Below are 13,203 nucleotides of genomic sequence, written 5' to 3' on the forward strand. Positions count from 1 at the left end.
CTCCAAAATGAAGAATTCCCTGATACCTGGTGATTTGTTCAAGTGTTACACTACTTTCCCAATGAAAATGTTTTTCCAGCTCTCCAACTGCATCTCCCAATCTATTATGCATGTCCATGGCACTTCATTTTGCCATCTGGACAGAAGCACTTGGCTCTGTCATCTTCACAATGCCCCTGGCAGCAGTCACAGGCTGCCATTGGATCACTCCTTTGCCTCCATTCTATGAGAGATAGGAGCCAAAGCACTCAGCCTCATCTTGTAGGCCATGTGCTCTAGGTCCCTGACCGACCCTCCTCTGGACCCTCTCCAGCTCTTCAACATCCCACTTCAACTGGTGGATGTAAGACAGCCTCCTTGACGGTTAACAGCCTCAACAGCAGGGAGTAAAGGTGCACAATAACTCATCTCAATCTATTGTCCAAGCTCCCCCTGAAGCAGCCCCATATCCAGTTTGCTTTACTGGCAATGACAGGACACACTGGACTCATATTTGACTGGGTGTTCGCAGCCTTCTCCGGCCCTTTTCAAGAAATAAAGGAGAATAAAAGGCATAATTTGAGATAGTGCCTAAGCTGGAGGAGCTCCACAATGTCCATGGCCACACAGGATGTGGGGTAGGTCACAGGGTGATATTAGCTACCTCTATGCTATTTGCAAAAAACACTACTTAGAGCTCATTGAGAAGATATCTATTCAAAGAGGGCGGTTCTGGAAGCACAGGGAAATGGGTGAAGAAGAATACTAAAAGCAAAGGCAAAGCACACCATGACACTCTGGAGCACATCAAGATAAATCTCTGGTTTAGTAACCGTAGAACATTAGTTCTTCTCTGAATAGAAACTTGCGACAGAAGACAAGTGTTTGAGATTTAATTTTCAATTCTACTTTGAAACTCGTAAAACCACGAAGCACCAACCCAAGAAACTGCTGCTCTTCCCTTTTAACTCTGTGTCCGTTCATTCAAGGACAGTGATATGCAAAGCTCTGGGTGATATTCCCCAACTAGTGCAAACCACGGTGCTAGAAAGTAAATCCAGCCAGGCATCCACACTGGCTTTGCAAGTTTGCTAAACAAGCTCATCATATTAAAAAGCTGACTTCAGTTGCTCCACCACCATCACATTAGTGTCTTCTGGTTTTGACCACCCAAACTAATCATTTGTTCCCCTTTCCAGAAATCAGTAGGAAGTTTTCTTGTAACAAAGGAGTTTTCATACTAGACTGGCCACATCAGTTCCCTAGATGTGAAACAGCTCAAACCTGACAGTCTCTAGGAAAACATTACAACACTCTTTTACCTTCTCACTGCACCTTCACAGAAGAGACTGGTGGCGGGTGGTGGAAGAGGGGAAATGAATCATGAGCAGAGGGAACTTTGGGAGGGAAGGAAGAACCAAACTTTTAATGTATCTAGAGATAGTTACATGCTGCTGCATTTTAGCCACTGCTGGCAACCACTTGTTTTTGAGCTATGCTCGGGCAGGCAGCTGGGCCGTGCAGCTGGTAAGCACACACACAGCTCCATTTATCAAGTGCCCTTCAATAGTTGCTACTGCTATCTCACAGGTCTAAGGCAAAGCATGTTCCCACACACAACTAAGCATCTGAAAGGCATTTCAGCATGCCTTTGCTGTGTAACGCACATATTTCTCTTTCAAAGTAACACAGCTGCCAACACCTTAATCATTCCTTGGGGACCTTCAACCACGTCAGCCCTTAAGTGCTTCATTACCTCCAGTGCACTCCTGCAGAGCTCACATCCCAGGTGAGCTGTATGAGCACAGCTCTCTGTCAGCTAAAGAGAGCAGACTGAGCTGCAGGAGATCAGAATCTGTGCAAATCAGGTCTAACAGCCTATCTTCCATCACTCTGCTCCCACAAGTTTGGCCTCGTTTACTGCAGAATATCTAGGACAAAAGGCAAGACAGCAACAAGAAACTATTTGAGATTAAAATTATTGCATGTTTCTTTTCATGAGATCCTGTGGGAGAGAAGATGCTTGCTCCTCTGCATGGACACTTCAAGGGGCTATGGAGACCAGCCAAAGAACCTTAACTGAGGCACCTGAGTGGTATGTACATCCCCAAAGCTTTCATGTTTTTAAGTTATAAACTGCTGCCTTAAGTCACAAAAAATACTAAGTTTTGAAATTGTATTGACGTGTTCTTGGCACACAAAAAAGAAATAAACAGCAAATGCAACCAATACAGAAACTTGAGCTGCCCTTTGTTTCTGCAGGGCTTAAAACACTAAGGGGAAAACCTAAGCAACAAATTACATTGATCCATGGAAAGATGCAGTCTGTTAGGACTGGTACACAGATACCTATTTTGAAATTAGCTTGAGCACATGAAGGCATAACCTATGCTTTGAAGCTTTTAGATTGCTCCGTCAGCTTCCTTGAGATGACACTGCTGGAGGGATATCCTAAGGAATCACTTCCAAGTCAAGTCCCTTTTTAAAACAAGCTACCCCAGGGCCATTTTTTTTGTGAAGCACCTTCACATCACTAGACAACCTGCTCTCTTCACGTCAGCCCTGCTCTCCCTTCTCTGCAGCCCCACCCCCATCCAGTGCCCTTCCAATTGAAGTTATGATCCAATGGCTCAGGATGATGTAGGAAAGTCATTTAATCATGCAAGGAATACAAACTCATGCACACATATAGGCATAGACATTTGCACACCCCTGATTTTTTGATTTTACAGCATTTGCTCAGGAAACTCGTAGAGGGAAAGAATAAGGAGAGAAACCAACAGTTGCTCACATGGATCAACACTTCCAGGCTCTCTCTTTTGCAGCTCATCTCACTCATACTTGTGGTTTAAACATGTGATTCACATTAGGCCCCTCTGCTTGCCATTTGATGGTTCTGCTAAACAGATGTGAATTTATTTAGTCACAGAGCCTGCTCTTTACACTGCCTCTTTGTAGAACAGATGGGCTTTTTTTTTCCCTGTTCAACAGTATTCAGATAACGATCATACCCAATGCACAGGTTTGCTTGACAATTTCATATGAAAAGGAACAAGACACGAACATAGACATGTTCTCACAGGAGTTCTTTTCAGCAGCTTGGACACACCACGAGAAGCGATGGCACTGATGCAGAATGCCAAACAGCAACACCAGCAACATCCAGAGAAGACCAAGACCTCAGGGATCCCAGAGATCAGCCCCAGAACTTCAGGCAAACGAGTGATGCAAGCTGCACCCAGTAGGGTCCCGAAGACACAACTCCACCACACACACATCACAAAACACATCTCCTTGAAAGCTCGGGTGGAAGGGTGAGCTGAATGAAGGGTAAGCTCCTGCAACATTCATAGGGACATAAAAACATGGCATCTCCTGGGACTCCTCAGCATGGTGAAATAGCCTGGAAAAGCTATCCGCTCCCTGTGTGGGCATTCTTCTTTCTGCACTGAGAGTGCCTTTGGCACTGGATGAAGCAGAACTGCACAAAGGCCCTCTCAGAGCAGAATAAGACTGCCCACATGAGAAGTACGCTCGGAACAGCTATTGCACTTTAAATTCACACCCTGGCTTTGTTTCGCAATAGCTTCCCTGAGCAGAAGGGCCCTCAGCTTCAGATGCAATTTCTCCTCATATTATCAGTAGCTGAGCACTGCTCCCATCTGAGGGTAGGATATAGCCTATACAAGAGGCCAAAGTACAATCTTGCAGGAGAAAGATGAGCTTCCCAGTGACTTTGCACTACCCTGTATATGGATGTGCCTGTATATTGCTTTAGTAACTGAACAATGATGACTTCACTGTAGCAAATGGCCCTGCTATGTGGGTAAATCACCTCTGCTCTACCACAGAAACCAAGCACAGGAGGCGTATACAAGGAACAGACAAATGTCATGCCCACACTTGTGCAAGCATCTAATCCCTTTTCAAAAGCTACAGGCCTGTCCCTCAGACACAGCTTTGCCCTCCATGCACTGCCCACCTGTTACAAAGATGACCTCAGTTTCTAGGAGAATACACTTAGGACTCACCATAAGAAAAAATTTATATATATATACACACACATTGTAAATGTGGTTAAAATTTGGTTATCTGGAGAATGAGACTCCAAGTTTCACAAGGGAAGTAAAAGTGGAATTCTCTGCCTGAAAGGCGGCCGGGACACGGCCATTAACACCCTCCCTGGGGGCCCTAAAGCTGAACATTTACAAGAGCAGAAAAATATGTGTGGCTTTCTTTTGGGGGGGTGTGCATACAATTAGGCAGTATTAAAAAGCTAGTAGGTATTAGGCAGTAAAATATTTTCAATAAGAGAAGACTGGGACTGAAAAGGACAGCTGAGTTCTTGCAGGGCAACAGGCACTTCCAGCTACAAAGCACTTCATGTCTTCTGAGAGTTTTTTCTTTCTTTTTTTCTTGGCAAGCTCTGATCCACCGTGGTATAATTTTCATTCCTACTAATGACCGTGCTATCCAAACACTCTGTCTATGGACCATACACCAGCATTTCATTCTTTTGTACATCTTAAGAAGCGACAAAGCAAAACACTATGAAAGAGAGACTTTCATAAGCATAAAGCAAATTTATGTGCCCAATTCCCAGAGGCTGGTTGCTTAACCTTCAATAATGAGGCTTCAATAACTTTGAGCAGTCGAACAACGTGCTTTGCTTTCTCTCCTCCATGCGAGAGAAATGCAATTCCCTCCCGCTTTGCCCCACCTGCTCTGCAGACCTGGTGGGGCTGGTGCTCCTGCTGGGGCACGACCAGTAACAAGACAGAACATGGCATCAGGAAAAGGGCTCCCCTGCCATCCCTTCAGGCATCACTCTCCATCTGCATCCTGCTTTCCCTGTCACCTCCATCCAGACACTGGGGACAACATTTATCCCTTTCTTTACAACACTGAGCTCAGAGACAAGACATGCTCTGTAAGGGCTATCCCACCGCAAAGTGCACAGAACCAAAAGGCATCCAAAATGCTAAGTATGGATATACAGATTTCACTGGAGGGTTAAAACAGAGGGGGAGCAGAGCTGGCAAAAGCTCATGATGGATAGCAGTGAGCTGTTCAGAAGAAAATTAAGAAAACATTTTGAATCCCCTCCTAAAAAGGAACAAATAGGTCCAGCACGCCAACAGAATGGGATTTTTTGCATCTCTGAATGATAGCGCTTTGCTTTTATGGCCTGCGGCTGCTTGGGAAATTCAAAACTATTTCTCTGAAGAATTCACTTGGACAAGCTTTATGGCTTTGATCAGTTAACTATTTTTTAATGCTAATCCACCCCAGTGATATTTGTCCTCCTTTTCCCCATGTGCACAGAAGCACAGACACAGACAAATACTACACAAAAGCAAACATTAGCCAGATGAACAGTCAGGAACAATGACATCCAGAGCCCATAACCAAACACCAACTCCATTCTGTTTTATTCTCTTCTATTCTAGCGGTTCAAGATTCTTTGGCCCAGTATGACCTGCTAATGGAAATTCAGGAATCAAATATCAGTGCCCAGCAGGTATAATGCTTGTGCAATGATTTGGCTACAACCATTCTCACTTAAGTAAAAAATTTAAATAATTTCCTCTAAAATTTGGAATAAAACACGTCTGAGAGGCCTTGTTAGAAACTTAACACAAATCCCTGCCAAGTAGCCTAAGTGCTGCCCCATCCTCCAGACTAACAAATAAAGGTGCAGAAATTGTGATTTGCTTACCTTTATGAAGCAAAGATTAAAAATGAGCCAAGAGCAGGACTGAAGTTACTGGATATCCATCACCCCACTGGAATTGCTCTAACCTCCCCCACAATCTCAGGGGTATAACCCGAGCATCACACTAAGCAAAACTTCATCTACAGCCTCAGCATACAAACTTGTCTCCTTGTTTAGGGCACCAAAGTCAAACTGTGTACCAGAACGTGCCGAGTATCTAAGCAATTACTCAATTATCTGTCATATTAGTTGCACCACTGTGACATCCCATGACATACACAGCAGCCACTACACTAAAAAAACCCTGACTAAGGGACAGTCTCTGCTCTGCAGCACCTCTGGTATTCAGGCCGTTATCTGAATTTTGCTTGCTGTCTTTGGGTAACAGATTCAGGCGGTATTTCCTGTGGCAGAGAATTACACAGGCTGATTACCCTCTGTGGAAAAGTGAAGAAATCATGGAAGCAATTTTCTGTCTCAATTGTTCCCAGAGCGCAGGAACAATCTTTTATCCCTCTTCCTATTTTCTGCTCAGTGCCATCCAGGCTCAGCAGGCAGAATCCATCACGACGACACCTCGGGTGTGGGTCCTGCAAACACTCACTCAGGTGAAACTTGACACATGAGTAGCCCAAACTTCAACCAGTGCCAGCCTTGAACTTGGCCACAACAGTTTTAGAGGACAAAATGACTGGAATGAGATAGTGACAGACTCAACGTACCTAGGAAATGTTCAGTCCTAGGTAGGACCAGGCTTATCTCAACAGTGTAACACAGATAAAGTGTTTCCGATGCACATTTCTTAAGGTGGCTCTCTCAAAAGTCATCACCAGATACTCCCAGGCACATGGTGTGACTCTTGGGGTGTCCTGCACAAGGCCAGGAGTTGGACTCGATGATACTGATGGCTCCCTTCCAGCTTAGCATAATTTATCTTTCTACGATATTTAAAGGAAATCCAGAAAGAGCAGCTGTATCTGAGAATTGTGCATCACAGGTAGACCTCCTAAGAAAAAAAGATAATTTTCTCAAACTAAAAATTTCATTACCTGGGGCGGGAGGGGTGGGTAAGGGGTAAGAAGACACACTCACACTCAGAATTATTCAATCAGAACCTTATTTTCCATCCAAATGAATTTTGATACAAAATATTAAATTTATCCTAATCAATGAGCTTAAACATCAGTCAAAATATTTCTTTGAATTGACACAGTCAGTGCCAGAGCAGGAGAATAATCTCTTTGGATAATCTGCATCCAAAAGCAGGTATTCCCTTTTCAGTTGTGTTATTACTTTTTTTAATAAAGGTAACACTTTTCGGCCAATGCTGCTGGGGGAGGGAAGGAAAGGGGCTGCAGGCCTGCTGCAGAACTGCATGGCCAATCTTAGTATCGCTAATTTCCAAATGAGGAATTTGGTAGTAAACAACCTTTTTCCTTGTACACAAACATTTTTAATTTCATGCCCTGCTAATCATACATCTGTTAGAGCTCCTTTTCCATCCATTGCATTAACGATAATAAAAGAAAAATCATCTCACTAACAATGTGGTTTGTCTAAAATGAAAATTGAATAATAACCAGTGTTCCTCTGTGGGATGAGGCAACAGGGCAGCACTCGCTCGTTGGAGGTGACAAAGACATGGTTTGAAAAGTGATGCCCCCACATACGTCTTGCTGGTGGCCCTCACTGCTGGCAACCCCTCTGCCACTGCTGTGTTTGTGAAAGAGCCTTTTTGGGACTGGCTTCACATGACAGCTTCTCCCAGGCTTCCTGGTGGTCCACAACAGGCACCACCATTAGCAAAATCTCTCCTGCTCTTCGCTTCACACACCAGCTGCCTCCTTCCCCCGTTCCTCTCCCTTCCATTTCTTCCTCACCTCCTCCATCAGCAGGATATTGCTGGCATGGATGCTACAGCACTGCCTTCACCTTCCCAAGTCTCTTTCCGCTGGTGAGACCCAGTGGGCATCTGCATATCAGACTTCAGATATGTTCAGTGCCTTTACCTGTGCCTTTCACATACAAGAGCTGGCTAATGTGCTACTCAAAAGTGCACTTAAATATGTGACTGCACCCCTGAAAACAAGTTTTTATCACATCTTCAATAACATTAGTGAAAGTGTCAAGGTTGTTATTTAATAGACATGCCCCACTGAAATGCCAAGTTAATCAGGCCCCAAGAAATACCCACAATCAAGACCATCTGATTTGGCCTACGGAGGAAATTTTCTATGATAAGACACTGGAATAAGTTGCCCAGAGAAGCTGTGGATGTCCCATTCCTGGAAGTGTTCAAAACCAGGTTGGATGGGGCTTGGAGCAACGCGATCTAGTGGAAGGTGTTCCTGCCCAGGGTAGGGGCATTTAAACGAAATAGTCCTTAAAGTTCCCTTCCAACACAAACCTTTCTATGGTTTTATGATTCTAAGATTTACTGTCTTGCATTGCCCACACTCCTCTTTTCTGGATTGCTGACACACAGCTTTTGCCTTCTTAGACTCCTCCTATTCCCATAGCTGTGCTGGGCTGACTCCAAATCAGAAATATTGCACTTCTAAGACCTATGCAATGGTAGCTGAGAGTTTTAATAAGCAATAGGAACACATCTGAAGCCCCAGGCAATGTGGCACAAAGACGTTCTGGGTGAGGTACATCACTGCTAAACCTGGGACTCCTCTCTGGCCTCCAGTCCTCACATTAGCACGCTGAACCCTCTCCTCCTTCCAGAGGCTATTTTCTAAAGCACAGTTATCTACATAAGCTCTCCCTTGTCTTCACCAGGAAGTGCAGTTGTTTGACTAATCGGCTTTAAGGTTTTTTTGTGAGTTAACTAATACCAATTAATTACTCCCATTTTGCAGATAAGCAAACAAAAGAACAAAAAAAAAGGAAACATCCTGACCTAAATTAATGGAAGGGAGTTTAGGACACAAACACACTTCTTGACCTGGGTCCAGAGTAATCACTAGGGAGAGGACCTTGGCATTCCCAGCCCCCTGCCTCCTCCTCCAGAAGCAACACCAATCCTGCCCTGCACAACCAGCCCTTCAGCTCATTGAGGATGTGTGGGCAGCCTTTATTTTTATTTTTGTTTTTATTTTTAAATTGATTTTTTCTTTATTTTACTTGTGCCTTCATGCTAAAGCTACAGGGATTAGTAGTGTTACTGTACAAGCCAGCTTTTTATTACTGAATAGACAGTTCTAGCCCAGTTGCCCCAAATGCAGAGTTACCCCTGAAGGCATCAGCACTGTTCTGTCAGGGCTTGTTTCTGAGCCTGAGCCCTGCACACAGCAGATTTGGGATGACCACACAAGGGAAAGTGATCCAAACCAGGCTGTACCTAAGATTAGGTGACCACGACCAGCAAGAACACAGGCAGTGGTACATCCCCTTTGTCAATACACAAAAGCATTCAGTTCTGGATTCTTCTGACCACTAATCAAAGTGTATTCAATCAAACAACCCTACTAGAATTAACAGGGAAAAGAATAAAAAAAGATTTTGTTAAGCAAAAGTACTCTTAGACACATTTGATGTAATAGTCATATGATTAACAAACTGTCATATCAAAGTTTTCTGCAAAGTAGGAACACTCTGACAGTTCATATTTTAAAAACTGACATTTTGATTCATTACTGTAAATAGCACTCTGTATTAAATATTGTGACAAGGCATACAGTGTATTTTTGAGCTCTATAACATTTAGGAAGTAGTGGATTTTTTTAACTTTTTTTTTTTTAAGCACGTATAATATCAAAAGCAGTTAAAGCAGAACTCCAAGAAAGCTTCTAAAGGAGAGAATCATGATTTCTGAAATAACCTCTTTCTCTGCCATCATCTCAAGCACTGCTGGGAACTTAGGCCCACAAGGATCTTAATGTACCGTTTGCATAATAAAATAGGGAATTGTCTCACAGAACAAAAGAGCTATATGGAAAGTGGCTACATTAAATAATGTAAAATTACTCACTAGCAAATCATCCTGAGGTTGGCATAAGAGGAAGAACACTAAAAGGTGCTGAATTACCACTCAGAATATTTGAGTGCAGGTTCATAACTGAGATAAACAACACCGTGTCAAAATGACTGACCAAATGTGCATCTTGCTTATCCCCTCAGTCTTTAGCCACATGTTTTGCTCCCTCCTCTGTCTCACCACTCACTTTTATCTTATAAAGGATAAAAATGACTCTATGAGCAGAAATGAGGGTTGGGGCACAGGAACAGCAGGACCACCTCTTCCAGCGATGGTACAAACTCAGATCGGTTGAACCTGCTCGTGAAACCACGCTTGAGTTCAGTTATTGCCCATCTTCCCCAGCACTCACAGACCTTCACATCCTTCTCAGCAGCTGTTTTGTCCACTTAGACTGTGAGCTCTTACAGACAGGTGTCTACCCCTGTGCACATCCGTGCAAGGAGACCTCAGCCAGTCCCCTGGGACCTGCTGAAACCCAAATCTGGGCAGAGAACTGCTACCAACTCCTGCAGCCCAGTACAGCCATGCCCATCACAGGCAGAGGCAGAGCAGGCAGCACTCCCTCACTGCCAGGGTGAGCAGGAAGGACTGCCCAGTTGGAGCTGTCAAGGACTTCTCCTTGTACAGGGGTCCATAGCAGGGCAGCTCACACTGTAGGGATGCTGTGAGTCACCAGAACCAACCCACCAACCAAAAGCACTTAATCCCCCTATTGCTCATGGATGCCTTTCCATGGGTCAACAGTATCAGGGCAATCAGGACTGAGATCAGAAGCAATAATGCAAATGTTCTGCGTTTCCTCACAAGTAAACCCCTTGATAGAAAAATAAAAAATAATAGCCTAAGCCAACACATAAAGACCTTGACAGAGCAGCAGAAGAAAACCAGAGGCTGCCCAGCCTGTTTGCAAGATACTCAGGTTTTAAGAGGACTACAGTCCAGGGCTTCAGAAAGAAAAATGGTTACCATTATCATTGCTTGCAGCCAGCTGCAAGTGGAGCTCTGGGCTCAGAGAGAATGGATATGCTGCCATAAACATGAGCCTAGCCTGGGACATGGTGAGGCAGTCACGCACACTGACGATGGATCACAGCACTGTTCTAACAGGAGTTTGATCCAGCACAGCCTGCCTTTCCCCAGGAGCAACTATACACCCCTCACATGCTGGAAACCTTGTGGATGTGTTTGCATGCCAGCAAGTGTGGTAGTAGTAGTGGTCTAGCCAGACATCCAAAACATATTGGCACCACTATAATTTGTCCATTCACCAATATGTTTTCCTAAAAAGGCCCATATGCTTTTCCTGCAGTTCCCATATGCTTTTGCAAAGAGAAACAAAAACATTTTGTTAGTTGTGAGCGATTGATCGCCACATATTTCACAGAAGTCAAGTAGAAAAACAACAACAACCAAAAAAAAAGCAGTCAGCTGCTTCCCCCTCCCTTTCCTCTCTGTTCACGGAGGGAACTGTGAAGAGCAGGAAAAAATTCAGCCCACAGCAAAATACACACACCGCTCATTTTTTTGCACTGCAAGATATTCTAGGAATTACAGGAGGAATCTTCATTAAAAACAAGCTATCAAAGATCTGGCAGCCAGTGGCATACCAGACAGTAATTCAGCATTGGGTGTTCAGCTCGGCGCTCGGCACTCACTCGGGTCTGCGCCGCGGGCAGCGCAGCCCACAGGAATCCAGGCTCCTGGAGAAGCACATTAAACAAGCCTGGGGGTGGGAGGACAGCGTGGTAAAGAGGTTACAGCCCTTCCAATTCATAGGACAGCTCATTTGATGCCAAATCTATCTCTGCCCACAGGTATAAAGCCCCCTCTCGCATGTAGGGCTTCCCAGGGAGGTGCTGCCTTGCTAATGTGAATCCTGAAGCAGCCAGAGGGCAAGGGAGCAGGCAGGCTGCTCAGTTCAACTGGGAGCAGGCACGTGGGTGTGCAAGTATGTCTGTGTCAAGGCTGGAGCATGTGGGAACCGTAGCTGTTTAGTTAGACACTCATTAAGACCCAGGGCCAACGTTCAAAGAGGAGTAATGGGAAACATTTCTCTGGAGAAAGATTAGCGTGTGTTCCTCTTAACACAAATAAAATTAAAGAGAGAATCATAACATACACAAATCAATTAACTTCTGAAAATCCAAGGGCACTGCATGCAAGAGCAGATGAGAGGGGAAAAGCTTTGTTACAGGGCCACTGAAGCAGTGCATAGCCTTTCTTCCCTGGAAAAGAAATTCAGCTGTTGCTGAAGTTTTGAGGGATATTTGCTGAAGTTCTGATGTTAGTCCTGGCTTCATCACGCTCACTGTTACAGGAACACATACCTATATTTCACTATAACCCTATGCACTAAGAGCTTGGGATCATCTTTGTGAAGACTATGGAAAATACCCAAGGGCAGAGGTCAAAGGACTACAGGGGTGCTTGACTCAGCAGTTTCAGCCTAAAGGTAGGAGAGGGAGGCTGACAACCTATTTAGGACATCCAGAACTCCATGCATCCTTCTATCAGAATAAACTTTCTGTGATATAGTCCCATGTTCTACACTTCCCCTGCAAATTTAACCAGGAATGTTCTTTGCAAAGTTAGTATTCTCTTAAAATGATCTAATCTCACACCAAGCCTAATGAGAAGCCAGATGCAACAGGTCAAGAGCCCAATTTTTCAAAGAAAGAAAGCTGAAAACCCAGTCAGGAGAAGAGAAATTAATCTCTTGCACAAGACACAGAGTAAAAAACCAATTTGTTGGAGACAGTTTGCTTGGCAAGATACATTTTATGATATGTTTTTGTCTTGAGAAGAGTAGTAAGTACCTGAAAATCTAACTTCACCACTCACAAATGTATTGATGTTGTTGCTCAAGCTCTGAACAGAAAGCAAAACTAATACTGCCTCATTTAGTTAACAGTATAAAAGGATGGGTTTCTTCCTAGATTTCATATTTACAGCAACCCACTGGGACAGTTTATTAGATTTAGCCAGGAAGGCTGCCACAGAAAGAGTGAGACTAACAGAAGAGCTGCCATTAATCTTCCATAACCCAGCAACTGGGAAGATCAGGCCTTGAACCAAATTCTACTCTCTTGCTATTAATCTCCTGTCCTCTGCTTATTAATCCCTGGTCTGTCTTTGTCTTTCAACATTTATTAATGACCCCTGTTTGCAGTAAATAGGATGCTGAAATCTCATCTCCAGCTAGCCATAATTTACACAAAAAAAAAACAACCAAAAAAACCCCACAAAAATTAAACCCAAGGAGAAGGTGAGGAAAGGAGGGATGTGCATTGCATAGCAAAAGGGCAGAACGAAAGTGCCTTTACATTCAGTGACACAAGAGGGTGAAGAAGCACTACTCCTTATTTTGGCATATCACACAGACATCTCACGGTCCTCAAGTCAGGTAACATCATGGCAAATAAAGAAGCTCCACTAGTCAAAACCACCAGGGTAGAGTTTCACTCTTTATCTGCTTCTCAGAAGGGCTGCACACTGCTTTCTTCCCACAGGAGCCATGACTTTG

At 44.0% G+C, this 13,203-nt stretch overlaps 1 protein-coding gene across 6 annotated transcripts in view; it reads right to left on the minus strand.

The window, feature by feature from the left end:
• Positions 1-13,203, minus strand: part of LPP (LIM domain containing preferred translocation partner in lipoma) — a 325,524-nt gene that overhangs the window by 213,287 nt on the left and 99,034 nt on the right. The window lies entirely within an intron of this gene.

The sequence above is a fragment of the Neopelma chrysocephalum genome, unplaced genomic scaffold, assembly GCF_003984885.1.
Source record: "Neopelma chrysocephalum unplaced genomic scaffold, ASM398488v2 Primary Assembly neopelma1_69, whole genome shotgun sequence".
NCBI classification, from domain to species: Eukaryota; Metazoa; Chordata; class Aves; order Passeriformes; family Pipridae; genus Neopelma; species Neopelma chrysocephalum.